A 25,483-nucleotide genomic window follows, 5' to 3' on the forward strand; every position below is an offset into this window, starting at 1 on the left:
CACTATTTTGCATTTGTATGTGCTTCCTTTTACCTAAGATGGCAGGCAGAACACAGCACTTTCAAAACCAGCAGTCTGCTTTCATTGGGGGGAGGTTACAGATTTTCACTGGGGAGGTGATAAGTGCTGGTTGAGACTTGTCAAATTTGAAATAAATTCTTTTTTTTCTTGGGCATATTTTTAGCAATTTAATGATTAAATAAAATGATTAAAAATGTCATTCCCATGACATCTCCTTTCTCTCCACTACTATAAATTCTCCCCTGTTGCTATGTGGAGAATATGCAGAATTTGCAGATATGCTCTGCAAATCAAAGAATGGTTGTGCCATCAGCTACATGGTGGATAAAAAGATTGAGGGAGTAGGAGGGCAAACAAATGTGACTTCAAGTAATGCAAAATGTAAACAGGCTAAATAGAGGTCTGCATCAACACAGTGATTAACATACACTGAGAAGTCTTTTTTTCTTCCTTTAGGGCCAGAAATGAGGGTCAGTCAAATCTGCAATGATGTATCTTATTGCTGTAGTTTTGTTAGCTGCTCCTTAAAGGGTCAAACTCCTGTAAACAGAAGATACTCTCAAATGCACCTATAATTGTCTAAATGTCTTACATAGTGATGAAAGACAGCAGGTATCTTTCAAAATTATCTTTAGATAGACATTATCATGCTAAAGGGTTGTTCACAAAACTTTTTTCTGTGTGGGTTTCTTTGCCTGAAAAAATCTTTTGTAGAAATGCAAGGAAGAGGATGGACTTTTTCAAAAGATAGGATTTCTTCTGTAGAGAAATTAGACATAATACTGAGATTTAAATATTTCCTTAAAAATTCCTCCATGCAGCTTGTGGCTGAACTAAGTTTTTTTCCAGGAAAAACACTCAGCTATAACTCCAACTAAATACATAAAGTCATTAATTCTCCCTGGTTCAGAGATATAAATGGGACAAAACAAGACAGCACAAAATGGCCACCAAACAGAGGCAAGAAAAGCCAGGTCTTTGTCAACACACAACAAATGTAGAAATAACACAAATTTTTAAAATTTCCTTTATAGTATTTTTATTGGAAATACACAGTTGTATGAAAGAAACATCTCAGTAGCAGAGATCAGTAGATATTTTGATAGAAGCAAAAGAAGTTCCTCCATAAATAAAATAGTTTAGACTCTGTTCACATTTTTTTCTGATTCTAAACCTTGTTTTAAAATTTATTCCAGAAACATGAGGTCAGATTCTAGAATCTTTTATTTTTGTCTCAAAAGAAATAGTATAGCAATATAAATCTTAAAGTAATTGAAGGGAATTGATCATAGAGGCTCTGTGATCCTGCTCACTGGTTGCTAACTCCTCCTGGATTGTCATAAGTGGTATTAGAGCTCTCCTGCTTCTTCGGCATAATGACATTATCACTGATCATGTTTAGTTCTCTGGCTTGCTTTGCTTTGATCTCCGCTCTCTCATTCTGTTCTTAGCCAGCTCTTCTTTTTTACTTTCCACGTTTATATCCATGTCCTTATTTGTAATATTTTACAATGGCTCTTTGTTGTTGTTCAGATTCTTGTGTTTTTGTGTGCTGGCCACTGAATTAGAAAGCAGGCTGTCTATATAAGCAGGTGAGCTGCACGTTCCTTTATCAGGAGTGCTGTATCTAACACATTGAGCTGGAGACCAGGGTTTATTGAAGTTAATAGAAGTCTGGCTCTAACAACCTTTTTCTAATAATTGATTTGATTTAGAGAGAGGTCATTTGTTCATATAATTGGTCTCCCTTTCTTCTGGGTGTACTTAGTCTACTTTCCCAGGTTCATTAGCAACAAACTTTCATCTCTATGCTTGTGATATGGGTAATATGTAACATGATGATTCTGACACAATTCGGGGTGAGAAAGAAAACCAAGAGTTCATGTATCATGGTGGAGTTCTTCTGCAGAGCAGGTTGAAGTAAGCCTTTGTGTTCCAATATTCATAACTCTCAGCTTGCTAAATTTGAAGTTATACCATCATTTATCCAGTACAGTAGCAAAGAAACAGTTTACTAATTTGCAGCAGAGAAACAAAAGAAGGAAGCGTAACCTCTAGCTGATACAATAAATGAATCATTTATACAGGGCACGATAAACACTTAGCTGTTTCCATTCCTGTTTCTTTTACTGAATTATTTTCCCTCATTTTCTGTCTATTTCTGAATGCTGTTCATATTAAAGGGGAAAAGGTCTCTATCTCCCAGCTTTATTTCCTCATTGTTATTCATTGGTCCAAAGAAGCTGAGATGGGCATCTCAGTTTATTTAATCAGTAGCTCTCTGCAAGGGAGGTTAGGAATCATCTCCGTGTATCAGAACTGATATGTAGCAATGCCCGTCAGAAGAGATTAGTAGGGCCATGTCGAGGTGGAAGCAGCAGGGCAGAATGAAATCTGAAACTGGGTTAAGTAATTGGGTTCTTGTTCAATAAAAGTGATTGTTTGTGTGTTGTAATGAAAGATCTTTGGTGCTATGGACCAAATGCTATGATCTGAATCCAAATATCCTCCGGATTTTCTGACGGAGAAAGTGATAAGGTTGAAAGGGATTTAATTTAGGACTGTTGAAAAACTTTAAGATATTAGAGAAATTCGTAAATATGCTCTCTCTCTTTCTTATCACAGTGGCTTTTGTGTCTTAGCAGAACCAAACTGGATAAGGAGAGGGACCCAAGGTCAGGGTTGTCAGGGTACTGATTTGGGGTGGGGCTTGCTCTGGGGATGCTGCTTCTTTCAAATGCCCATTTGAGGTGCAAGTGCAGAAAAGATAATGAAGAAATGTTTGACTTTGTTTGTGTTCTCTTATTTTGGACTTAGGAGAATAACTCTACATTTTTTTTTTTTCCCCAAATTCATGGTCAATGGCACTTGCAATTTTATTTAAGCACTTATTTTTTTATTTTTGTTTCATTGCTTTCTAGGCTTGATTACACCATCGGGTCTCTGGTAACTCCACAGGCCATGTTTCTTAAAGCTTAGCCATTCTTTTTGTCATGTTTCATTTAAGTGTGGTAGTTTTCTCTGACTGCAAAATTATGTTCCTTTGAAACTTTAAATTCTCCAGATTCATTAGCTGTGTTTATATAGGAAAAATAACAAACATGTAAGAATGGAATGCTAAGAAAATAGATAATGAAATCTTTCCTACCTTTGAGAGATTGCTTGTAAAGTTATCTCTGAATCTTTTTTTTTCTGTGTCTGAACAGAACTATAATGTCTATCTTGGATCCAAGTTTTGTCTTGATCACAATTTTCTATAAGGGTTAATTGTCTTTTTGCATTACTAAATCAGCTTTGGAAAAGATACCGATCTCCTTGAAAACAGACTGGTTTGGTTTGGGGTTTTTTCTCAAAGTTGATATAATGTACTTATTTAGTCACAGATTCAAAAGAGTTAAAAGGTAGACTAAGACCAAAGATTTCTAGAATTAAAATGTTTTCTTGAAGCACCTGTCCTTGGAAAAGTCTGTGATTTTGCAGGCACATGTGTGTACATATGTAAGGAGAAAAAGCCACATGCTTCAAGGAATTTAAATGTGAACCATTTCCCTTGATTTGTTTATGCCAATGCTTATTTTACAATGATGTTGATCTCAGGCATTCTGACATTGCTCCCACCTCTTGTCTATGGCATCCTCTGCCCTTTGTTCCTTGAGATTACAGGGATGCATTAGGGATGCTTTATTTTCCTGGCTTTTGCTACAGTTCCAAAGGGTAGAATCCAGAAATAAACAGAATTTTTCATGCTTTTTTTTTCTAAGGATTGCTATAGCAAACACTTCCAGAACTGTATTACAAAAAAATTAGATTTGGAATGAACATGAGAGTTGGTAGTCTGTGGCAGCTCAGATGATCTGAAATGCTCAGAGAAACTTTTCCTTGTAATGGGGAGTTTTTTCAAAATGTCTTGCTCCTTCATTATTTTCAGTGAGAACAATGTTTTACTTCTAGTTTAAAAACAAAACAAAACCAAAACCCCCCCAAAACGTAACGCCACACAGCAATAAACTATTCCTTTCCATCGTGTGCTGGAGAATCCTCTGCAAATGGTGACATGCCCTGCCCTTGTGATTACCATATTCCATCTATGCATTTGTCCACAAGGTCATTGTAGTGGGATAGTCATGGATTTAATCAAATTTGAAGGTAGGTAAGTTATTAAATGTTTACAATTTCTGCAAATGATAATGTCATCTGATCAGGTATTTAAATGTGACATCTTGCTTTTTATGAATCAAGATTTGTCTGGATTTTTGTGTCTCTGTGCAGGAATAATAGAGTTAGCCAGAAGAAATAGTCTCAAGAGTCAGAAATTTTTCTTCGGCTTGTGAGGTCAGGGATGGCACATAGCTCATTAATTTCCACTGATATTGACACTAAGTGCTTCACTTTAAGAACTATGTAACTCTTGCCTTTGCCTGCAAGTGTAAAGGGAGATTTTCAATATTTATTTCCCCTCTACTAACGTGAAACTCTACCTCTCAGCTGACAAGTTTAAGTCAGATGATCAGATTGTCTCTGCTTATCTCCATTTGGGAGCTGCAGGAGAGGCTGTAATTAATGTCCCTGTTAGAGAAGAGGGGAACTCCCCTGCTCCCCCAGCTCATGCCAAGGCTATTTCCTCCCAGCCTGGCAGTCAGTTGTGTAGATGATGGTCTCCTGATTCTAACTGATAGCAAAGGAAAATCCTTACCCTTACAGCTGTGTACAACCAGGGGTGGTACCTTTGAACGGTGCTCATTTTGTCAGTTGGGCAGGGGCAGAAACAGGAGTTGTCACTCACAAAGGAAAAAAAGCGTCCAAACTAACAGCCTGGCTAATGGAGCAAAGGGATTCCTGACCCCAAAGAGGGTGAAAAGTGTTTTATTCCTCTCCCTTGACATGCCCTTTAATTGGTATCTTGTGTCTGGGTGTTTAAACCTTGATCACATTTTTAGCTTCTACCCTCCAAAGTCCAGTCAGTGCTCCCACTGGCAGAGAACACCAGACACCCTCCTGACCCTCACAGGAGGAATGCTTTCCTTGCAGCCCTCCTCTTTCCTTATTTTGACAGTGACCCCTGGCAGCCTAGAGCAGTAGCTTGTGTGCTTGATAAATGGTGGCTCTTACAGCAACATTTCCATTCATATTTTGCTGTCTTTTTTATTTATTTTAGTAGGCTAATTTTTTTGGGTACTGGTGACATGTATGACTAGCTATACATGCATAGCTTTTCCAAGGCATGCTCTTTCTTAAAAATAACTCTGATCTCTCCTTTCCCCAATTAATTCAAGAAATTAAAATTAAATAATTTTGGGAAAAGCAGAGCTGAGTTTGGGGTCTAAGCCTGTGTTTTTCAAAGGGAGTGATTAATAGTTGATAAAAATACTTTCAGTTACAGAAGTGGGCATATTTGCCTCTTCTTGTATTTTTCATACATTTAGAGTAGAATTGTTTCAGGGAGAGAATTATTTCTGTCTTTCATTAGCAATGTGTTTTCCAAGCTTTTGTTTGCTTAAATATTACAAAATCACTTGATAAATAACCACAACTTCACATTGGGTTAGCTAATGTCAAAAAAGAAATAATTTCTCAATGCTCTGTTTCCAGACATAAAAAGGTTTATTACTGGAAAAATAGCTTATGTTTATTTTGCTTATATAAAAAATACCCAAACCAAACCTGCTTCAATTTTATGAAAAATCAGGTCTTAGAAGGAAGTGTACTTTATGGTGAAAAGAGGATGATTTGCCTTGCATCAATTTCTGTGTTTGTATACCTGTGACACTTTTACAGTGATAAAAACCCACCCAAACCAGCTATCAATATGCCACCTCAGTAATATTTTTGTGAAGAATTTAACTTATGTTTGAGTTTGCTGTCAAGGTATGTCCTAAGGTAAATTCGATGTAATTCTATTTTTTGAGCTAAAGATTTCACAGGTGGCCAGTGCCACTCTGAAATCCCCACTCAGTCCAAAGGCTGCAATCCCACTCACACGGAGAAGCACAGTTCTCCTGTTCATGTCATCGTGTCCTCTTCCCATCCCAGGGAGTGGCACTTAGCAGTCCAAGTGCTGTCCCTCAGTTTACCATGGAAAAGGAAAGTCAACACTTGTGACCAGAGATGTAGGCTTGCTTTGTTCCCTGGAATGAAATTTTATTCTATTCTGCATTTTGTTAATGCAGCAAGCTCTGATTTTTTGATGCCTTTTTTCTTACCAGAATATATGGCCTATATGAAAAGCAGGCAAGGATTTTCCTAGCTGGCTAGCCCTATATATTATTATTTCTAGTGATACAATGCCAAAAGGATAAGGCAGCTTTACACACCCAGTGACGGGGTTGTGTCTTAAAACTGACATTATTGAACAACTTCACAAGGTTGGTGCTGATTTAAACCAGCTTATGTTCTCAACCACAATATTCAGCCTGTGGTGGTTAATCACAGACTTTGTAATGAAAAAGATGCTAAGAAAGATTTCTGAGTACTGGAGAAAAAACCGTCAACTTAAAGTAGTTGATGTATGTTCTCTGTGCAAGATTCAGTGCCAACTGTTTGAAAAACATGAATAAGGAAATAGCATGTAAAATAGTGCCTTTTTAATACCTGTTCTGCAAACTTGTGTAAAGCTTTCCCTGCTTCTTTTCAGCACAAATTCCCACAGTACTTTACTCCTTGCAACCACTGATTCATCAGAGGGATGAGTTATTTTCACCTTCCTCAGCTTCAATCTCGAATGCCATTAATATTATCAGCTAAGCAATGACTCTAAATTCTGTCTTTTACTGGTGGAAATATGGATGCTTCAGATCACTATAAACAATGGCCCTTCCTGGGAAGGAAATATTCCCCACAAAGCAAGTAAATGAGAAATTGCTCGTTCCCTTCCTCTGCACTTATTGAAAACATCAAAATCTTGTTTTAATAACTAAATACCATACAGAGGAGGAGAGTCACCTGCAGTGGCTCTTCAGGTACCATAACTCATTTGTCAGAGATGTGGCTAAGAGACATTTGAATAGTCATGATTACAGAAGGTCTGTTACTAGGTGTGGGGGAAAAAAACCTGTAGTAATGTTCAACTAGAAATAAAGCTACCATTTTCTTTTTCAGGGGAATAGCTCTGTAAAGAAGCTTTGTAATGACATATTTATCAACACTTTTATCAGTTAGGGAGAAATAATTGGCACAATTAGTACTTTTACTAAGTTCAGTGGATAGTTCTACAACTTGTACAGCTTTTATGGAAACAACTGTAAAATTCTTTAGTCTCATAAAAAGCTCTTGTTGGAGTGAAGACATAGAGGAGCTGATGACATAACCTTATTTTACCTCTATCATTCCACAGTGATTAACTATATATATGACATTTTAAACGGTGCCCCCTCTGGATAGTAGCTTGTTACACTGACCTTGTAGACAAAACTAATGGGGTAAACTGCTGTTCTTTAGCAGGGGGGGTGGGGGGAGGGAGCCTTGAACCATTTTTTCTTAGGTTTAGTACTAGCAGTAACCATCTCACTTCGGGCATGAACTAAAGAACAAGCTCTGCCAGTGAAGCTGATTTAGCCCTTTCTGCCATTGAACATCTTTCTAGCAGATCTGTTTCTATAGACTCGATATTCACACGAGAGGGTGGGCTGGCAGGTAGCCATGTACAACTCACCTGTTCCAGGGCCTTTTGTGTGCTGTGCTTTGCCCCAGTACCGTCAGAGAAGGGCTAGTGTGGAGGAAAGGACAGGGACATGGCTTCTATGCTAATATATTTAAGGGTATTCAAGACTGGGGATGCTACAACTTTGGATCATAACAAGCAGTGAAGATAAAATAAATATCCTCAGGATATGTTGCAAGTTTCTGCTTATACCACTACCACAACAGCATTTCAGTTCTAACCTTTAAAATTCAGCTCATCCAAATCATGGCTGCTTTTTGCTCTTCCCTTTTTCTTCATTATACTGTTCAATCATCCAACCCATAGTCTTTCTTGCTCTGGAAATTTCAAATAATATGAAAAGAGAAATAAAACTGCAATCAGGATAAGTTTGAAGGAGGAAAAAAAGAAGAAAATTTCTGTTATGGAAGAGAACATGGTATTGTACAAGCACTCAAATCAAAGAAACAGTGAATCAAGAGATGCCTGTCTCTTGACAAAATGCATGAGACAGGAATTTTGGTGAAGTGTAATTTACACAAAGGCACAATTTATATAATGTAATAGCTGAGAGCATGCAGTTGTGGGCTATCAGATGAATAATTGGGATTACACAAATCATGTGTCAGGAGCCCTGGAGGGTGGACAGGAAGAAAACAGAAGATAGATGAATAGTCTGGTAAAGAGAGAATTTTATTTATAAGCAGCATATGAAACAGTTTTTTCTGTATTTTTTGACCACAAATTGATGTCTGCAAACTTTCTTTTGAGCTTTTTATTTATAGGAGGAAACTGCTTTACCTGAGAAAACTGTAGTTGAGGTAAGCTTCTTTTGAGCTTTTTATTTATAGGAGGAAACTCTGCTTTACCTGAGAAAACTGTAGTTGAGGTAAGTTAAAAATACTTGTCATTTAATCTGGGTGAAAATCAGAACACAGTGAAATGTTTTTCTGCTTCTTAAATTTTTCTGATGCTTGAACAGATGATATCTGTGAATCTGCAAGGTTCTTAGGCTAATAATGTGTGTTGTGTGATTATCATTGCTCTGGAGGAAGTTGCTTTACGTTGCCTGTTTGGTTGGTTCAGGACTGTAACTGTTTGGGATTGTAGGAAAATTTATGGGTGTGCCCCAGCTGAAATCTCAGCAGCCTTCTCAGAAGGGCTGTGTCACTCTGGCTGCCCAAGTTGTAAATCTGTGCTGAGCCTCTCCATGGTGCCTCTGGCTGTCACACAGGGCACTGATGGCTCTTTCAGCAGCTGGATGTTCCTCAGTGCATAGGTGAATTCTCTTCCATTCCCTTGGCACTAATGCAAATATCAGCTGAATATGTGGGTAATTTAATTTATAGAGAGGAAATTCCAATCTGAGTCTCAGTGTTAGATTTGTTGCTGATACTCTGTTTTTCTTCTTTTTGTTGGGTAGGAATGAGGGAAGGGGTAAGAAGAAAATGTTTTTCAGAGATCATACGTTTTCTTCTTTTTCTAGAGCTGTAGAGTGTCTAGAAAATACTACAGCAATAAAATTTTTTTCAACTTGTTTGACTCCTAGTTTTCTATAATGTTTTTTACCTACTTTTTCTAATAAATTTTAAATTACATTTTTTGGCTTCACTAAATCTTGTGAATGAAACACCAATGTGGAAACTATAAAGCAGAAGATGTTGTTTTGGTTTTTTTTTAATGGGTTCTACAATATATTTCTAATTCTGAAAACAGAAGACTCCTCATCTAAGGAACTTTTCTCCTAGGACACACTGCAAACATTTCCAGTTTGTATTACATCCACCTAATTCAATAGTATGAAAATGGCCAATCTATTTCAACAGCAACCAGACTTACAGGGTCAAAAGAGAAACAAATTCTAATGTAAAACATCCAACCCTGCAGTCCTGGCTGTAGGAAGGCAGACCCACACATCAAAACACTGATTTTCATGGTCACAGTCCTGTGTGAAGGTTAGTGGAAAGCTGCAGTACCAAAGAAGAAATCTGAGTGACACTTGGTTCCGGTTTGTTAGCTTTCCTCATTTTTGAGAGAAAAAGGGAGGAGATGAGGCTGTAGGAGCAATAGGTATGATATAAGGTCCACGAAGGTGTAGTGATTTGAAAAGTCTGAGTGGCATTGACCCAAATATAATCTTGCTAGTAGCTTTCTGGATAGGGAAAAAAAATTGATTTTTCTTTTTTTTTAAGCTGCTGCTGTATGATTTCTTAACTCTGGAGGTTTTGCTTTCGCTGTATTGATCTCTACTGATGCTTATCTCTGAGTCTGCATGTAGCTATCCCAAACAGTTATCAGCCCAACCCTTGAGTTCAGCGTAGGCTGTCTCCAGTTGACCTCAGTTAAATCTTCTTGCTTTGTCAAACATCAAATGCTGGTGAGAGAACTCAGCCCTGCCCTGGGATTATGATCCTGACTGTCATGTGCAAGGCCTTGCTGCCTCTGGAAACCTTTGCTTAGGATGAAGTCCAGACAGTTGAGGCACCTTGGATACAGGTTGGTATTCCTTTGCAAATACAAGGAATAAGTCAAGGCATGTTCTCTTTTGGCTTTTCTTCGCATTTGCAGAAGACTGCAGAGGTGCAGATTCTGATCTCATGGTATTGTAAGACAGGATGAGCTCTTCTGAGCATAATGCATCAATATCAGTATAAAACCTTTGTAGAAGTGATCAGAATCTGTTCCTCAAAGCTCTAACTTTAGAAGGTGAAACCCCTGTGACAGTTCTAAGATAAAAATACATTAACTGATTTATTTAGTATCTCTTTAAGGTCAGAATGTTTTTTTTAACATTTTTACTTGGAATGAAGGTCATAAGTCCCAATTAGTAACAAAAGCAGAAGATATTTGGAGCATACCAATATTTTTATAAAATATTTATGATACTCCGTGTATTAAGCTTAAGGTTACTAATTTGAGCTGTAGTTCTCTGAATGTGAAATTTGGGGGCAGGGGAGCAAGACAGACCAAAAGTACTATTCCTTTTATTATGCTCTATCTGAAAAAAGTAGTATCTGACTCTACAGCTTGTTAAGTCTTCTGACATTCTGTAGCAGATATGAAAAAATCAATGACAGAAGCCGTGTTGTGTAAATACATATAAGAGAGCATAAACAACCAGCAAAAGACATTTCACAGAGTTCATGCTATAGTGTTCTGTAAAAGGCATGTCAGGACACTGAGATCCAACAAAGTGCAATTGCATAATGATAAAATCCTTAGTACTTGCCCACTCAAGCTAGAAGTAGTGTGTGTAACTTGAATTCCCTGTTCCTGTGCCAGCATTTCCTGCCTCCACAGGAAGAGATAGGTACCTTTGCATTAAGTAGAGCAAGTAACCTTAAAGTCCTTGTTTATACCCTTTGTTCTGATAAAGCAGAATTCACAGAAAAAAAAAAGTATTTTAAGACTGCATTTTCAAAATACAGTAATGAATTTGAGAGCTATTTTCAAAAATCTAAACTTGATCAGAATTGTTACAATTTCCTGTTATCATATTATTCATATAACAAAGAATTGCTCTGAAACAGTTTCTGTGCCCTTACTCAAGCCCCAGTCCTTCTAAGAGAATTCATAGGAAGTACTGTAGATCCTCTCTCCAGATCTTTCTCAAGAGGGTACAATTGTGCCTTGATGCCCACAATGTGTGAAACAAGTGCAGGATTTGGGTTAACATTTAGGAATTCGGAAAGACTTGTTTTTCAACATGAAAGCTCTATGGGTGCTGTTTTTCTGTACAGTGACTGCAGATCTATGTGAATGAAAGCTGAAATGAGTTTACTGAACTGTATGGAGAAAGAGGCCTTCCCAGGGTTTTAGTTCCTGGCTTTTTATAGCATAAAAAGACACACATTAATCAGTGCATCAGTCACTGTTATATGCCCACAGGACAATAAATATATTCATAGCTATGGCTTGAAGGTAACAAAGGTGATCTCAGTTTCCATAGAGGCAAGCCTTCATAATATCCTCTGATCATTTACAAATGACCTTTGATTAGCACCTAGAGATGGAATCATCTTTATGTAAACTTCGGGCTGCAGTAGGAAACTGCTCAGTTGCCCTTCTTTGAGATAAGGCTAAAAATACATTTCCTTTAAGAGGCTGGACTTTTATTGTGAAAAAAGAGTAGGTTTAGATTTTTCACACTAAGTGCAAATGCTATTTGATGCTTTCAGACAGACTTCATGGTACCCTTTCTGCCCAAGATAACATTACTGAGTGTGCCTCTATAGCATTAAAATGATTTGGAACAAATTATCTTCCGCTGTAGCAGTCAGCTGACTACTGTGAAGTTAAGCCAGTAGAACTGGGTAATTTTGTTGAATTTAAGGCTTCCTCTGCTTCCGAACAACATCCATGCTCAAAATGTAGCAAGTTACCAGCACAACTGCTGTTATTTTGAATTGTTTGACACGCACGATTGATTTTAATTTGTATAAGAAGTTGTAAACAATTTCTTTATATGCAAGAGAGATGTGAGTAAACAGAGGATTAAAAATAAGTATTGCTTGCATATAAAACATAGATACGAACTTTCAGAGAATTGATTGCATTGAGCATTTGTAATGCTTTAGGTGTTGAATTGCATGCATGCCATAGTTGGACTGGTGAAGGTTGTATAACACCACTGCTAAATGCATGATGAAGCACTATCACTTCTCTTAGCACTCAGAGAATTAGCTTGAATTCTTCTGGATTATTCCAGTTTTTAAAAATGTGTCACCTAGAGTTATAAAAGTCCATTGTAAATGTAAGTCTGAATGAACTCTTACTTGCTTGAAAGTGTTAACTACTGATTTATTGAAACAGTGCTGGAAAAAAGAACTTAAGAAAGCATATAAATTGAATATAAATTAAAATGGGGTTTATGATAGTGTCGAACTGCATCAACATTTTCTTGAATATTTGCTTTCAAATTTTCAATTTAGAAATGTTCTTTCAACAAATATGCTTGTGGCAGTGTCAAGGAAGCACTTTTCCTTTTATAGCATGAACAAAGTGTAAAATCAATAAAGGAAGTTGATTGTATTGTAATATCCCTCTATTTCCTCAGCAAGTCATAATAACTTGTTCTGACTTTTGCAGTAACAATACTTTTTAAATGTGTAGTTGGAAAAAATTGACCAGTTGAAGGTCATTAGATTTTCTGGGGTTTTTTTGGTTTTTTGTTTTTTCTTTAACAGGAGTTTATAAATCAGGAGTGAAAATAAACTTACTAATCTGCCTACATAACAGGGATATTTTAAAAATACTGTAGGAAAAATTTTACCTAAAATATTTGACAAATCTTTCCTCCTCACAGAAATGAAATAAAATAAAAGGATCAACCCTAAAACAGTTGAACAGGAAGAGCTCTCATTCATGATGTCCCAGGTTGAATTTGAGTATATAAGTCTGTTATATGGTAAAAAGCTCTTTGCAAACTTGCACATATTAGTAGTGCTGAGCTTAGAGTGAGTACAGATGCACTGTATGTACACCTGGAGTCAGAACCTGAAATCCCACTTACTACCTTCTATTTAAATGAGCAACATTCAGGAATATGTTTTAACAGAAAGCTAAAACATAAAACACAGCCCTTTTGTAAAGAGTGCTTGATTCAGTTTTGGGCATTGTACCTGAAAAAAAAGACTCTGAGAAGTTGGAGAAGGACTGGGATAGAATAAAGAATAATCATGAATAGCAAATTCAGTATTTCCTAACAGGAGAGGAACTGGCATTTTTGGGGTTAGACTAGTGGAAACTGAGTAGACTCATCAAAACTCTTTAAATATGTAGTCAACCACTGCAAAGAAAAATGAAGAACTATTCTGATATTTATTTGAAAAAAGAGAAGAAAGTACCCTGAAGGAAAATTCGGATTATATAAAGTCCTTTTCTAACAGTAAGAGAGCTGAATCATTGAAATATTTCTTTGGGAAACTGAGGAAGCATCGTTACATAGAAAGTCTTTTAGAGCAGGTTATGCAAATTGCTTTCTGAATCATAAGCTACAATGAATGGATTAAATGGTCTAACACCCTTTCCACCTTACTTTTTTCCATATTCTGTGATTATTGTATCTTTATGCATAAGGATATGGTATGGGTAATAAGTCTTTTTGGAACCAATCTCTATCCCGTGGAAATCACCAGAAAGAAGCTCTAGTCCACAAATGACCGGAATATATTTATGTCAGTCATGATTTTGAGCTTCCTGCATTATCCTTCAGCAAAGTTAAGTGAATAATTTGGACTGGTAGAAATGTTAATGGAAAATGATTGCTCAACTCAAGAAGTAGGCACAATCCTAGGGAACATATCTGGCCAAAAATAACTGGGGAGTGCTTGTACAGTTTGGTTAGAAAAGTACTTTAGATTTTGAAATTACTCTGTCATTTATACATTTATCCTTTTGCTATATTTTTTCCATTGATTCATGTTTTTAATTTTATTGGGTTGAAAGTATGCCAAGTTTAACATTTTTTACCACCTTTGAACCACTTAAAATGGGAATATATTCCTTTTTTTTTTTTTTTTTTTGGGCCTTATTCTGCAGTATGCTTCCTCTGAAAATTTCAGTATGAACCAGTGTAGGTCAAAAGTTTTGTTTAATGAGAGTTGAGCATTTTCACCATTGAATACAAGAAGAAGAAAATGAGTTTATCTTACTTACAGGGATGTTCTGCAGTGGGCAATCCAAATGTATTTTGATTCAATTCAGATTGGAATGAAACTAGAGAAATTAAAGGTCTGGTATTTGGTATAATGTTCTAGAACTTAGCTGTGCCCCATATCAACCCTGCATTATCTGTTACTTCTGTTCTTCTCTGAAAAGAACAACTTATAACCTTCATGCTGGAAACAGATTTCACAATGAATAAAAAGCTTAGTAGAAGCTGAAGTCTGAAATTCTCCAAAAAACAACTTTATGTGGATTTTTAAAATCACAGGCACATTTTAATGCTATACTATCTCAAATTATTTTGCTCTCCCTGCTGGAAGTGTAGGATGCCCTAAATAATGAGCAAAGTGTGGTGTGAAAAATTAGGTGTTTTGGAAGCATTAAGTGAAAGACAGAGATTTGCACAGGGAATGAAGTATCCTGCCAGGATGCAAAATTATTTCAGGCCAAGAAAATGGAGTCCAAGCTGTTAGACATACTGTGGATATCCTGTTTGGGCAAAGGAATGAAATGCTAGATTGGAACATTCTCTAAAGTGTTCGAACCCAGCTGGTATTATATTTCACTTTGTGGTTTCTAGCACAGTCACACTGACAGAAGTTTTCAGCTACAGTTGGCAACTTGCAGAATGCAGTTCTCCTGAGGGTGATGAAATTTGCCTTCAAAATCAAATCATGAAAGGTCACGGAGCCAAACATGTCAATAGAGTCTGCCTGAAAGTGTTAGGTCTGGGAAAATGGGATCCGATCACTGCTCTTAACATAGCTATGCAAATATCTTAGTGAGCTGCTAATTGCAGGTTAGAGGAGCAATGTGTGGTTGTTTCCCTGTTATTGGCCAGATTCTGACTGATCTCAGATGATCCCTGAGCCTGTCCAGGACATGGGACCATCATGTGGATGACCAGTTCCTCCCGGTCAAACCCAGCAGTGCAAACATATGGCATGAAAAAGTAGTAGAGGCTACATAAAATCTGTGTACATGAGTGAAGCTCCTCTTTAAATGCCAATACAGTGTGTGTAAGAAATACTGCATGCCTAGCATTTTAAATAATAGGGATCATGTTTTAATTATTGTGTTAGATTGAAGTAATCTCCAGTGTTGTGCAGCTTTGTGGTCATAAATTCTGACAAAGATATTGTGCTGAGTGTTTGACTTGTTACTGCATTTTAAAATGCTACAGGCAGGAGAAAAATTTATCAGCTCAAAAATCTTCATTTGTCAGAAATCAGTAAGTTTCAAAGTAGTTTAATGTTTAAAACGTGGGAGACAAAATTTGTTACATATGCAAAAATTTCATTTTAATGGAATTAAAATAAAATTTTAAACTGAGCTGGTGAGAAAATTTGCTTAATACAAATTGTTTTTAAAAACAGAACACGATGTCAAGAATAGTTATTATAGCATGCACCTCACAAAACCATTATAAACTTGGTAGATCACAGCAATCTAGTATAAATAACATTTTACACTTTTGACTTATGCTTGGTTGTATTTCATTAAAAACTACTTTTTAAGGACAAGCAATATCAAATCATTGCTCCTTATCAATTCTGTAGACAATCAAGTAAATGCTAAATCTCCAGCTAAAAACCCATGGCATTTACTGAACCCAAAAATGCAGGCACTTTTCAGAGGTTTTACAGGAACTGTGAAATTATTAGTATGTTGTGTCCGATGCCAAAACCTTAGAGAGAAAACTGCTATATGCAGCACACATTACTGTAACTTGACTTTGTTCTTAGCATTGGATATATTGATTCAGGCTTTGAATGGACAATGAATGTGCATGGAGAACGTGTGACTGGCAGAGTAAAAGGGTGACACCTCAGCTCCAGCTGCACTAAAGCTGCCAAGACCATCCCTCTTGGGCACACAGGGGGCAAAGGGAACACAGATGACAGATGTGACTCAAACACTGTTTAAAAGTGTAAGATGATTTCCTGCCCTCCCTGTTCCTCTACCTGCTCTTGCGGTTATTGGTTGAAACCTAAAAAACCTAACAAAATTTGACAAGGTGTGTGGCAATGCAAAGGAACGTTAGGGCAGTGGGGTCTTCATGCTGGAAATTGTTACAGGTGCATCCTATGGGATTTTGCAGCTTTATTAAGGCCAGGCAAATTTGATACCTAGAGCACAAAACTTACCCCTTAGTTAAGGAAGCTTTCACCTGTCTGAACTGCAAAAGTCACATCCAAACAACTGAAACGTCTATGGAAGTTTTTGTATATGAGGATTGGAAAGCCTTTATGGACATGGTCTGTCACAGGTTCCTTGTAAGGAGAGGTATTGATACTGCCCTCTTTGCTTTTGGAAACACTGAAGCATGTAAGACTGATTCCTGAAGAGAGGTTTTCTCCAAGTTCTTTCCTCCAAAGAGATTTGGATACTTCTGATCAGGATCTGGATGTTCCAGATTCTGGAGTACTGTGTCCAGCCCTGGGGCTCCCAACATAAGGACGTATGGCAGAGAGTCTAGAGAAGGGCATGGAAGATGTTTAGGGGCTGGGCACTTTTGCTCTGGAGATAGGCTGAGGGAGCTGGGACTGTTCAGCCTGGATAAGAGAAGGCTCTGGGGAGATCTTAAGCCCCTTCCAGTGCCTAAAGGAGCTCCAAGAGGGCTGGGGAAGGGACTTTTGATAAGGGCCTGGAGTGACAAGAGGGGAATGTCTTCATACTCACAGAGAGCAGGTTTAGATGGGACATTAAAAGAAATCCTTCCCTAAGGCCCTGGCACAGGTTGCCCAGAGAAGCTGTGGCTGCCCCATCCTTGAAAGTCTTCAGTGCCAGGTGGGACAGGGCTTGGAGCAACCTAGGATAGTGAAAGGTGTCCCTGCTTATGGTGGGGGTTTGGAATTAGATGAGCTTTAAGGTCCCCATCAGCCCATGTGATTCTATGTAATTTTTACATGGTGTAGAACATACTGGTCCTAATGAAATGCTAGTGAAAGTGGCATAGTGAAAGGGCTAAAAACCTGTATTTCAATAGCTATATAAGATTTCAGGGTCCCATTTCTTATGAATTCAAATATTTGTTCAGCAATTGAAAGAAAATTCTGGATGATCTTTGATGGGTAACCATGGCTATGACATTCAAGCTTGTGGAATATGGGGTTATATTTGTTAAAGTGGTTGAGGCTTACGCTCACCAGAAGGTCCTGTGGGCAAGGCACAGCTGCAGGCTGGATGGTTGGAAGTTGGGTGAAGGCTGAGAGGCAGTTGCAAGTGGGGAGAGAGTCAGGTGAGTGACAGTTGGCAGTGAGATTGTGATTGGCTGGAGGAACGCGTGGGCAGCATATGAGTGGGAAGCTGATTGGGTGATAGGATGAGTGGACAGCAGCACTGCAGCTGTGTCAGCCAATGGCTGCCCTTCTGTTAAATTCGGTTTGGTTTCAGTTGTGGTCAGTTGAGATTAAGGGTATAAAGAGGGGGTGATTTTTGGCAATAAACGGATCTTCTTTGGACATACAAGGGGGTCTGTTGTCTTTGTTCCCCACTGCTACAACCTTGATAATGTTTTCCTGCAATATAACAACTGCAATTCCTAAATCACTTAACTCTAGGGGAGGATGTTTGTTCCACAATTGATGAGTGAGATACAAAGGGAAGTTAAGGACTAATAACAAGCATCTAAACAGAAAGATTTTTTTTTTTTCTGAAAAATCTGGCACGTTACATCATGGTTTCCCTTGTTTTTGCAAAAATAACAAAAAGAATTTTATTTCAGAGTGTGTGACTCTGGGGAAGTAATCATTTGCAACAATCTGAACATATCCCATGCTTTTACCCTTTTTGCTATGCTGTACGATATCTACATATAGATCATCATTTTGCTAAACTACACCAGTTATTCAGAAGCATTTCATTTTGCATGCCTCTGTCTTAGAATGTATTTTTAATTTCATGTATTAATGGCAAATTGATTATGCAAACATTTCATTTGTATAGACACTGTCAGGGCTGTAGTTTTAGCTATTATTGGTTAGGTGTTACTGCTCCTGATTCTAGGGTGAATGAACACTTAAAACACTTCTGCTGTGAACAGACTTAATTATGAATGTAAAATTAATTGCCCACAAGTCTTTTTCATAACATCTTTAGGTGTTAAATTTCTGTGAACATTCATGCCAGTTAAAATACTTTGCTCAATAAAAGCAGAAGAGGCCAGACATTACCAAAGGATGTTTGTTGAAAAATTCATCTTTGCAAACCTAGAACAATTATTGGAACATTAATTTGAGTCTATGTTACAGCTAATGTTTAAAATACTGATATTTCAAAGCTCTCTTTGTCAGCTGTAGCATATTTTGCAGCTATTAGAAATTAATAATTAGAGATACTGATGCAACAAATTAACCACAGCCTCCCTCTCATTTTAATAAAGTACTGGTTTGCTGTCATCTTGAGTGACCTCACTAGTCCCAAACATCTTTGCAGTGTAAATGGACAGTGGTGTGCGTGGTTATTCAGTGGCAGCGAATATTCAGTTACCAGAGGAGATTGACTTTGTCTGAAACCACAACAGCAGGATTTTCCTGGAACCTGATTTGAAGCAGCTTGCTCCATTCTGCCAGTCTGGCTTTCCTGACGCAGCTGAGGCTCAGTGACGAGTGTGTGGCGGTCACTGCGGGGTGGCTTCTTCAACTGCGGCTGCGGTGGCAGCTCTGGGGCCGGATCCTGACGCCCAGAGCCACCCAGAGCCTGCTGCTCCTGCAGGACAAGATATGCTCTCAGCATGCACAGGGAACAGCTACCCTTGTATTTGAACCTCACATTAAAATGGCAAGAGCACTAGCATAAAATACAGGCTGAGAGGGAAAATGGGTCTGCAGTCTGGAATAATATAGAACTGTGGCAAGTCAAACTGGCACTTCAGCAGAGGATAACTTATTTTTTAAGGTAGTCTGTACTTTGCTTATTCTTAGAACCCCAAGGGGTTGACAGTGCAGACCAATGGTAGGATTAAGGCATTGAAAATAAAAATTCTGCAGTAATTTGCTTTCTCCCTGGGCTGACCTTGCTCACAATGCTGATAGCAGAGGTGAACTTCTGGCTCTTCTCACCGAGGCTCCCAGCTGAGGTGGCTTAAACAGTTGACAGGGCAAATGATTGAGGCCACAGTGTCAGAAAAATGATCCAGGAGGATAGGACTTGCTCGCTGTGTGAGAAGCAACATGGCATTTCCCTGACAGAGGCAGTGAATGGGACCTAAGGCTGTCATTGGTGTCACTTGGCTGAACTTGCTAGACCTGCAGTTTCCTTAAGATGGAGTTGTGCTGAATATGATTACATTTTTCTCCACTTGTTGTCCAATGTCCACAGAGTTGCTGTACAGCATGCACAATCTTTGCTCAGCATTGTGTAGCACACAGTGTCACTGTAACTACTGGATCCTCAGTTGCCCTAAATTACTTTTTATCAAAAAAATCTTGTCCTCTGACACATCTTCTAATTAGACTAAAAATTTTGATCAACAACATGTATTAAACATCCATTCGTCTTTAAGTTTCCCTCTGGGCACTTACTGTGGTGCAGGTCACCTTTTACTGTGCTTGAGTACAAAGTTCTGAAAGATTTGTTAGTTTTTTTAACGCTGCGCATTGTTGAACAGGCTTGCTGAATAAACAATCAGGCTTGTCCTCCTGGGACCCACTACAATAGTGTTACTTTTTAAGTTTATGCGAAACTTTGCTCTGATTGCTGTCTTGAGGACTTGAGGTTCACTTTTCTGTAAATATGACTTGACTCATGAACCATAAGAAAATACTAAATGAATTTTGTCTAGCATATGTAACTCAAAAACTAATGTGAATTTCACATTAGTACAGTAAAACATTTCAATCAATTCATGTAGTCGAAGTCTCATGGAAGTCATGGAAATCTGGAATTTAAAGCAAGATATCTGGAGAAAGAGTCATTAGTTTACAGAACCTCTTCTGAGCAAAGCATAAGGTAAATTATTCATTCTAATTTATTTGCTCAGCTTGAAAACCTTCCATCATGTTACTTTTTCAGCTCTACAAATCTAATAATTTGACTTTTAGGAATATCAACTTATCTTCCTCATTGCATCATAGCACTTTTACAAAATCCCCTGCTTGTTACACCAAGTAATTGTTTCTATCAGCATTATCTTATCCCTTCGTATCCATCATCTCTGAGAACATATATTGCTTTGCCAGCTCTGTTTTACGGTGTCTGTATCATATTAATAATGGCACAGATGGAAAAGTTGTGTGAGGTCACTCAGTACAATCCATTTCCTGATGCAATGTTGGGCTTTTATATATTTTCCAGTATATGTAGCCTGATGGTAAAGGAGTCAAGTGACTGGATTTTCACAATCTCATTCAAGCTCTAATGCAGTATATTTTTTTCATCTATCTTTCTCCCCTTCTTCCTTCTTACATTTCTTGCAGTAGCTAAAAAGTGCTTCTTGACAGATAAGAAATTGCATAGGCTTATGAAATCTGTGGCACAGTGTCAAGCACATCATATTCTTAACAGCATTATTAATATGTTAACAGGTGGAAGCTTATTACTGTTCAGTTCTTTAAGTGTAAAATATCTCATATTCTTTTCTTTTTTTTTAATTCACCTTTGTAGTTTCCAGTTAATTTGATTAAGAGCTTTGGCTGATAACTTCTTAAATTGTTTCATTTCACAAACACAAAATACAGCAGTTTGAAATTCTTTTGGTTTTGATTCAGAAGCAGAACTCTCTTTGGATTTTAGTATGCACAAAATCTAAATTGAAAGATTTTTTTTTTATCAATGTAAAATAACTCTTTAATCTTGATTGCCTAATAAAATTGACAGAAAACAAGGAAATGAAAAAGGTAGGGAATGTCACAGCAACTGAAGCATTTGCTTGCTCCAATTCTAAAAAGTAGCTTCCCGTATCTTGCCAGCAGGCATTGCACCAAAATAAGAGATTTTAACAATTTACTGACCAATGAAGCCACTTTGAAGCTTTTTACAGGCCTGCTGTTCAGTGGTGAAAATTGCCGTAACAGAGATGGAATAAAGCAGGAGGTAAACTGCTGTCTTCAGGCCAGCCTATGCATTTGCTCTCTCTCATCTTTCTGAATCTTCACCTCTGTTAGAGTGTTATAGTGATTTTTCTATCCCAGCCATCTGATTTGCATATAAAATATAGAATGATTAAAAAATTATGATTTAAAATGTTCCAAACCTATGAAAGGAAAAGGTCACAGAAGACTCAGTGGTGACCTTTTCAAACATGAAGAGACTTCCTTCCCTCCTGCAGAAGCAAACAGAGTTGTCGACTTGATCCAGTGACCTGTTAACTTGGTTTTATGTCTGCTATGCGGAGCTGCTCCTCTGCCACTGCATTCTCACCAGGGCAGTTGTCTGTAGCAGCCCCACGCTGCTCTGTTTGCTCAGGTGACACCCCAAAAGTCTTGACTGTTCTCTGCAGTAGTCCTCCCACTGCAGGCACCAGTCAGACACACATCAGTGGTGTGTGTGTCAGCTCTATATCCCATTTTCTCTTTTTCTCATATGTGTGATTTTTTGAGTATGCTGTGGAAGCTCTAATTCTTTAACAAAGAGTTGAAATAAGATTAGTTTAAATATACTTTATAAATTCAAGTATTCAAATCAAAAAATACCAAATCCTCAGGCATGTGTTTCTGTTTAGAGGCAATCTGTTGTCAAAAGTGAAAGTGAGTTGTGGTCTGGCAACTGTCCTTTCATGTGATACTGGCCAGATGACTTCACTTAAAATATTCTGGCTGTTTCTTCTCTCATGCTTCATTTAAATAAGATCTACGGGAGAAAAATTCTCTCCTACACAGTGTTCGAAAAGTACCTAGTGGAACAGGGCATCATTCTGTTACATTCCCTTTGCAAATGTAAATTAAGGAGCCTCTAGCTATTGTACACAGAATTCCCTAGTAAAATTCCTGCTTAAAATTATCTTCCTAAACTGTGCATCTCAAATGCACTGCAGAGAGCCGATATTGATCCCTCACTCCCTACTTTGCCATGTACAAGGTACCCCTGAAAATGCAGGCCAAGAGAAGCCAGAGGTTTAATCTTGATCTATAGTAGACTTATATTAGAAATTCTGCCTGATAGGAAGGTAAATCGAATTTTATTTTAATAAGGCTTCTCTGTGAGCAAATTGGCACAATGAAAGAATGTATTTTCAGTGTAAACCTGTTAACGTGATTGGACTGATACTTCTTTATTTTATTTAGGAATTAGCAAAACCTCTATCTCTAGAATCAGCTGTTTTACCAACATAGTGTTGTACCTACAACAGACATGATGTTATACTAGGTGACATTTTTAGGGCTTGTTACAATTTGCAGAAGACACCTATTCAAACTATTTGAAATGTTAAGTATATGTTACTGTTCCACAAGCACTTAAAGGTAATATAATCCTGCCTCTGGAGGAAGCTTTTCTTTCCCTTCCATCCGTTTGAGCAGACTGTGAAATGAACCAGATGAGATGTTGCTATGGCTTAAACTGGCATTATTCCCTGCTCCCCTGTTTGGTTTGAACTCCATTAATTCCCTGCATGGGTCATTTCAGAATGACTTGAGACCTGCTCAAGGGAGAGGGCGAAGAGGGGAGGTGACATGGAGTAGCTAAGCATGAAAGGGGCATCTTTTGCATCAGTAAAATTTCTGCCAGGTTAAAGTACTAGCAAAACTTCATGTTACCTCTGTTATGATCATACAGTGTTCAGGGGATGAAGCGGGGGATTATATTTAGGGATCCTCCAGGTGTCTTGTTAAAATTTCTAATGCATCTCAAGTTTCATATTGGTCAAAAGTTTTCAATGATCTTTCAGTTGTTTGCATCTCTGTTTGTATATTTGTGAGACATTATCCTGTCACTCTTATTTATGTCACAAAAACTTTATTACTGTTTTGCCGAAAGCTCTACTGGAGGTGATTCTTCTCAAATTTTTAAAATGAACTCTGCATATTTTAATAATCCCTTGAACACTACTCTTAATTACTCTTTTTGCATTTTTTTAAGAAATGAATTTTCTATCAGACTGGATCTGCTTTACTGGCTTAATTTTTCTGTGAAGTTGTAGCACTGATTACATCATCCTAATCACTCAAAAGAGCTGGCTTCCTGAGTTTGTGTATTTGCCCTTCATTTGTTTTTTGTATCTTGCACCAACATCAATTTCAACTTTCTTTTTACTCTTGTGATTACTTTGTAGGAACAAAAAGAGTTGCTGCTAGTCCTTTTGTGTGGAAATGCTAGCAGGACAATCAAATCACTTGTTGATACTGAGATGCTATTTTATACGCTGTAGGAACTCTGTAACTACTGAAAATACCAGATTCTAAATTAAGATCCGTTCAAATCTTGTGTCTTCTGATACTGCAGATAAATTCAAGGTGGATAAAGGAAGGAAAGGGACCATTGTTATGCACTGTTGTCTTGGTTTGAAAGACAGGTGTCTGCTAAGGAAGGCAGAAGCCTTCCTTGGAATGGCAGATGTAACCCCTTTCCCTCCGAGATACTATAATTTTGAAATCAAGGGCTTTTAGGCAAAGATGTGAGAAATAGGAATAACAGTTCTTTACTATTATATATATAACCAGTCAAACAAACAACAACAACTCTGGCAGTAACAGCAAACACAAACCCAGTCCCAGCCTTCTCGGCTGTCAGGCCCTTTCCCCTCGGGTGCAGTTCCGCTCGCAGCCGGCAGGGGCGCTGGCGGCTCCCGGTGAGCAGGGCAGGTGCGATGGTTCCCCCGCGGCTGCAGGGGGCGCTCCGGAGCGAGCTTGGGGAGCACATGGCACTGGTGCCCTGGGATCCCGGGAAGGATGGAACAAAGGCTTCACAAACCCCTGGGCAGCTGATCCCGAAGCAGCGGCGGGGCAGGGCGGCCACAGCCCGGCCTCCAGCGGGGCAGGGAAGGCGGCTTTGGGATCCCGGGGCTTTCCAGCACAAGGAAAAGCAGCCAAAGCAAGCTGACTCCTCTCTGTCCAAACGCCGAGACCCCACTGCCCACGCACCCAGGTGAAACAAAAGGAGCAGCCAGGTCTTTTGTTTTTTCTTAAGAACCTAGCTATTTGTTCCCCTAGCAGCATGCATAGGGAAAAATTCCTTTTACAGAAAAAAACCCTTAGGACTAAACTAAAACCCCAACAACTGTACACCACAGGTTGCATGTTTTACACATCAGGCCACAACATGCTAATCTGGGATCCGAAACATGAGAGTGGCTCAACACGTTCACAGATGTGTCTGTGAAAAGGAGTAAGGAGTACAAGGCTATTTAAAAAATAAAAGGCCGAGTGTACTGTCTTCCAGTGTGATAGCTGCCACTTTGTGTTCTCTTTTAACAACAGTTTGTGTTGATCTTCTGCAATATTTCTAAAGAGTACTATAGCTAGGCTGAAATATTTGGGTCTGAGTGTACTTTGGATGAATGGCTGCATCTAATGGTATCCAGTTGCATCATTGCCTTAGGTTGCCTTAGCTATTATCAGCAATGGAAGGGGCTTCAATCTCAAATTAATGGGGAGAGAGGGAGGGAATTCAAGTTTGTAAAGAAGACAAAGCCCCTAATGTGCTTAGGAGATAGAGGAAACGAGATTCGGAGGATTTGGGGATAGGTTTGGTAGCTGGGCTGCAGAGCCACCTCGGCGGTGTGGGAGCCTTGGCATGGAGAGGGTTGCTATGGCTACTGGCACTCCACAAGCCAGGTGTTGGAATCGGGGAAGGAAAATGTAGCTGCTGCATTCAAAGTTATGACACTTGCTATGCTTCTGCTCTTTCTTTTAAAGGTTGTTAACTGTCATTTTTCACCCCAAACTGGCTCTTTTGGTGAGGTTTTGTGTGGAATTTAGCTACTCCTATGCCTTCTGTGTGAATTCCTAATTTGATGTATCTGGCTTTTTTTCTTTGGGTTTTTCTTGGAAGTATTGGAAGACGAGAGTGAAAGAAGAGAGGGATTTTATTGCAGGGCTTATCCTTTACTTGCCTGTTTTGCTTCTGAAACAGTATATGTACTGTTTGTTCTTATTTAAAGACTAAATATCCCACTGTTTAATCCAAATTCATATGGCACAGGCTTGTATTTTGATAACCAATATACTGAATTAAAAATTATTATTTGGAGCCAAAAATATTAAATGAGTGCTTTTTAGAGAA

The 25,483-nt window shown here is 38.3% G+C and overlaps 1 long non-coding RNA gene across 1 annotated transcript; it reads right to left on the reverse strand.

Annotated features, from left to right (window-relative positions):
• Positions 1-2,897: 2,897 nt before the first annotated feature.
• On the reverse strand, positions 2,898-17,895 carry LOC108444771. Its single transcript, XR_001859455.1, has 3 exons — positions 17,473-17,895; positions 7,900-7,995; positions 2,898-3,094 (listed from the first exon to the last, which is right to left on the reverse strand). It is a non-coding gene; the product is annotated as an uncharacterized LOC108444771 (long non-coding RNA).
• Between the last annotated feature and the right edge of the window lie 7,588 nt (positions 17,896-25,483).

Source organism: Corvus brachyrhynchos, unplaced genomic scaffold (assembly GCF_000691975.1).
Source record: "Corvus brachyrhynchos isolate BGI_N302 unplaced genomic scaffold, ASM69197v1 scaffold262, whole genome shotgun sequence".
In the NCBI taxonomy this organism is placed as follows: domain Eukaryota; kingdom Metazoa; phylum Chordata; class Aves; order Passeriformes; family Corvidae; genus Corvus; species Corvus brachyrhynchos.